Below are 4,726 nucleotides of genomic sequence, written 5' to 3' on the forward strand. Positions count from 1 at the left end.
GTTTATCTTTTCATATAGTTAGCTGATTAAAAAAAGCTTTGTCTACACCCTGCATACTCATGATGAGGGTAATAAAAGTTGAATTGAGACCGTTTTCATCCATAACTGAAACTCCAGTCCTGATCAGCTTAGAGCAGATTGCACGTAGCCCAGCCACATTTATGAAGTGAAGAGGAACCAGTCTATTCACAGCATGGGATTAGGAGAATCAAACGTTTTGAAAGTCTGTCCTTGAAGGACTAAGAGAAAAGTTATGTTCTAATCTTTACATGAAGACTACATTCTTTAACTCCCATTACCATGTAATGGGAGTTATATTTGCAGTTCCCACATTAAAGAAGACCTGAGAATGTGTCCCCAAAAGCGTGAGCTTAAAATACAAGACTGCCATAGTACATTTTTTGTTGACATTAGTCCCAGCAAAGGCTCTGGAAAAAAAAAAGTGCTGGCTGTAAATGTCTTCTCCTGTTTATCTAAATACGATTTCTTAGGAAACTTGACTCAAGGTATTTTTAATTAATTGGGCCAACTTCTAAAATGTATGCCACGTTTAAAATCCAGTATATTTTCCTATATTGTAGTTTACGCCTTTATATAAATCAAGTAGGCCTGAGGGGAAGAAGACGCTTAAAATTCTGTGTTTCAGTAGGAGTTACCAGATTTGAATTTGATTTTTCTTTACAAAACCCAAACTCATTCATTAGAGTCCTGCTTATCTACTTAGCAGTTTAGGGAACAATTTGGCAATTTTGTGGTTTTTGAGATTATGGTTCTCTTAAAGTGCCAGTGTTTAAAAATAGCGTTCTTGTAATTTTACACGCTTTTGTGATGGAGTGCTGTTTTGTTATATAATTTTGACTTGGATTCTTTCCATTTGCATTTGTTTATGTAATTTCAGGAGGAATACTGAACATCTGAGTCCTGGATGATACTAATAAACTAATAATTGCAGAGGTTTTAAATATTAGTTAAATGGCTTTCACTTAAGATCTTAAGATTTTGTTATATACATATTTTAATCTTTCCAATAGTATCTCTTAGCAACACCATCTAAACAAGTTTAAGGTCTGGCAAAGTTTTTCCCTTTAAAAAAATCGTTTATACTTATAAATAGGTTAATGATAAAAAGTTGTCAAACATTGGGAGTGTTCTCAGGATGTTGTATATATATATATATATATATATGCAGAAAAATTAAATGTGTTTTCAGAATGTTGGGTTAAACAAGATAGTTTTCCAAAGCAAGGCACCCAAAGCAGTTAAAAGACCATAGTGATTATAAATCTGAATTTACCAATTTTCTAAGTCAAGCGGAAGGCCTCAGTTGTGTAAAGCTTTATTGAATTCTTAGTCAAGGGGAACAAGTCCGTGTCCCGACTCACATGCCGTCTCTACTGTAGTTGTGGCACATCTGTTGCCGGTAAGTGATCCAATTAAAAGTGAGTTCTGCCGGAAGGAAACTTGGAACTTAGTGGGTGTGTCATGACAACTACCAGTTGTTGTGGAGAATGGGAACACCTTTTTTGGTGTGTGAACTGGCTTCAGATCTTGACAGGGAAAAGACAAACTCTTCAATCTGGAAGCTAATAAATAGATTTCCTGTTTAGTGTTTGAGCAGTATCCCTAGGGCTTGAAATTTTAGGTAATTTAACATAAAGCCTTCATATGTATAATTGGGAGGATTTGTTTTCAGGATTACGTAGAACTGTTTTAATGTTTAGAAATAGTTACAGCACTGGGGCTTAAAGATTTTCTTAAAGCCAGTATAAATTTTGGTATTAAAGTTGGGGCACTTACATCAGAGTACGGATCAAAACCTAACGGAGTCCCAGTCCCTCACTCCAGTGTAAAGGGGGCTCCGCAGCAGGGTTGTCGCTGTGATTGTTCTGGTAGGCTTCCATCAAGGTGCTCGTTTTTGCCATGCTTGTTAATTTTCTTAGAGTAAAATCTGAAAAAGGTAATATTTTTGTGTCCTGTGTGCCACAGGGTTCTGAAAAATGATAGCGATGAAAAGTACTCGTGTGACAGTGGCCATTTGACAAATATTTCCCTCACTGCCTAGCGAATTGTAAGTATCGCTGACACGTTAGGGTAGCAACTAGCTATACTGAAAACTACACTGGAGCGAGTAGTGGTTCTTTGAATGAAAAACGCGGCCAACTCCCTTGCTTGGCATCGTGTAATCAATCTGAGGAAAAGTTCAGATATAGGTCAGTGTGGTACAACACGCCTTCTGGAAGGCCAGGCACTTTGCCTATGACGGTCTCACTGCAAATATGAATAAATCAAATACAGCCTAGAGCTTGGAATTCCCTGTTGCGCAGGTGCGGACCATTGGCTAGTAAGTAGGGAGTTATAAGGGATTGGGGGGAGTTAAAGCTTTTCTCATTTGTGTTTTAAAAAAATTTTTTTTTAAATGACTTGAAATGCCTTTTGAAACTACGTAAAAGCCAGAAGGTGGTTTGGATCCCTATTCAGCAAAAGAAGCAGGCTATTTGGTTCACTGTCCTGTCCTCATCCAGGAGCAAAGATATGAACGCTAGTGCTACCGCCATAACTTGGGAAATTCCCTGGGTCTGAGCCAAGTTGCTCCCTGGAGTTAAAAGGCAAAGATACTGCTCTGTTCTATGAATGCTGGTGTTTAACCACATGCCATGGTGTGGAAACACCGACCACACTACACCAGACGACACCGGCATAACTTAGTGTGCCACGCCAGCATATACAATGCCTATATCACAGTCCAGAATAGAACAGATCATATCGACCAGGAGGAAGTGTAATCATTTACACCCTCAGGCATGTCCATGGGTTGGGCCTTCCATAGAAATTGAACTTACTGGTCATCCACTGATAAAGTACTAATAAAGATCTGGGACAACGTGAAGGATTACGCTAGATCTGTAAGTGATGGCATTAGGAATGGTAGGCAAGGGTCGAGTATAGGGAGACAGCTAGTAATGGAATATCAGTGAGGGGGGATTAAAGAGATCCTTGTAAGCTTTTATGATGCGCTTCTCTTTTCCTCCTTAGTCACACAATTCAGACATCTAAGTGATGTCACGTAGTACACTGTTCCATGATGTATTTGACATTACTGATGGTCATTCACACCGCCTATTTTTTGTGGTTTCTAACAATACTGCGACGAGCATCTGAGTACACTCCTCTTAGGCATAGGTAGGTCTTCAGACTCCCCAAAGTAGAACTGCTGACTCGAAGGATATGTGTGTTTAAAATTTTTGGCAGACCAGAGCCTCTGGGTGGTTCGGTCAGTTGGGCGTCTGACTCTTGATTTTGGCTCAGGTCATGATCTTTCTGGTTCATGGGTTTGAGCCCCACATCAGGCTCGGCGCTCACAGCTTGGGATTCTCTCTCCCCCTCGCACTCTGCCCTTCCCCTGCTCAGGCTCTCAAAACAAACAAACAAAATAAAATTTTTGGCAGGTACTGACAAATTGCCCCCCGAAAGGCTATACTTACCACAAAACATTTTAATATGTTTTACTGTTTATTTTTGAGAAAGACAGCACGGGAGCAGGGGAGGGGCAGAGAGAGAGGGAGACACAGAATCTGAAACAGGCTCCAGGCTCTGAGCTGTCAGCACAGAGCCTGATGCGGGGCTCAAACTCACAAACCACGAGCCCATAACCTGAGCTGAAGTCAGAGCTTAACTGACTGACCCACACAGGCGCCCCAACATTTTAATAATTTTCATGATAAATCAAGATTTTTACTGGTTATTCTTTGGGTCCATGAAATACTATCCATCTTTTAAAGGTGTGAAATTCAAATACTGCAATATTGCCATCTGTTTAGAGCCCCCCAAACCCAGAAGGTGGAATCAGAACTGAAAGATTGAAAGGGTTGGCTATTGATTATTAAACTACTGAACAAAGTATTTCTCTTAAATGTTCCTGCAATAAGGACATATGTAAGTTCTCCACTGTGTAAAAATGAGAAACTGCATTTTGGCACCCTTCACCTTAACTGGACCTATCCGATGGTTTTATCTGAGGAGGGCTTTTTTCCTGCTTTTTCTTTTCTTTCTTTTCTTAAGCAGGAGATTATGTATCAATCGTTATAGAAGCTACAGCCGGCCGTTTGGGGACACGAGTCTGGCTCCAAATGGTAGTCAAGGATCCTGTAGGCCGGATTCTGGGCATTAGAAGGATAACACATTATTTGGAAAAGTGAAATGGATATTGAGAATCTGCCTTAAATGGAATAAACTTGACCCTTGCTTCACCTCCTGGCTGGAGAGGGTACTTTAGGAAGAAGGTCATACTCCAAATGCATCTATAAATGCAATTGTGTTAAGAGGCTTTAAAGTGGAATTAAACTCAGTTCCTTAAAGTTACATAGAATCTCTCATTATGGGCTTTACCATAGTTTTGTTCATTGGGTTTCAGAGATCACCTTATGAAGTGTTCTGAACCTACCCAGGTAAGAGAATAAAAGTCCAAAGACAAAATAACTGGTGTGAGCGAAGTCTCTGAAGGGAGAGAAAAACAGGAAGCTTACTCACAGCACCCCCAGAGGGCCAGGGTACTGCCCAGGAAGTGTCAAGAGTTGAGATGAAAGGCTACCTGGAGTAAGGACCTCCAGTCCCCTCCCTATCCCTCTGGGAGGCTCAGGCCTGGCTCTGCCTCTGAGGTCGGCCTCCGGGGACTCAGGCACCGTGCAGGGCGAGGCGCGCTGAGAAGCAGAGAAGCGGCGCAGAGAGC

General features: G+C 41.0%; 1 long non-coding RNA gene across 1 annotated transcript; it reads right to left on the reverse strand.

The window, feature by feature from the left end:
- Nucleotides 1–1,320: 1,320 nt before the first annotated feature.
- LOC115289595 lies at nt 1,321–1,943 on the reverse strand. The gene is made up of 2 exons (XR_003907705.1): nt 1,798–1,943; nt 1,321–1,583 (listed from the first exon to the last, which is right to left on the reverse strand). It is a non-coding gene; the product is annotated as an uncharacterized LOC115289595 (long non-coding RNA).
- Nucleotides 1,944–4,726: the final 2,783 nt, after the last annotated feature.

The sequence above is a fragment of the Suricata suricatta genome, chromosome 4 (genome assembly GCF_006229205.1).
Source record: "Suricata suricatta isolate VVHF042 chromosome 4, meerkat_22Aug2017_6uvM2_HiC, whole genome shotgun sequence".
In the NCBI taxonomy this organism is placed as follows: Eukaryota; Metazoa; Chordata; class Mammalia; order Carnivora; family Herpestidae; genus Suricata; species Suricata suricatta.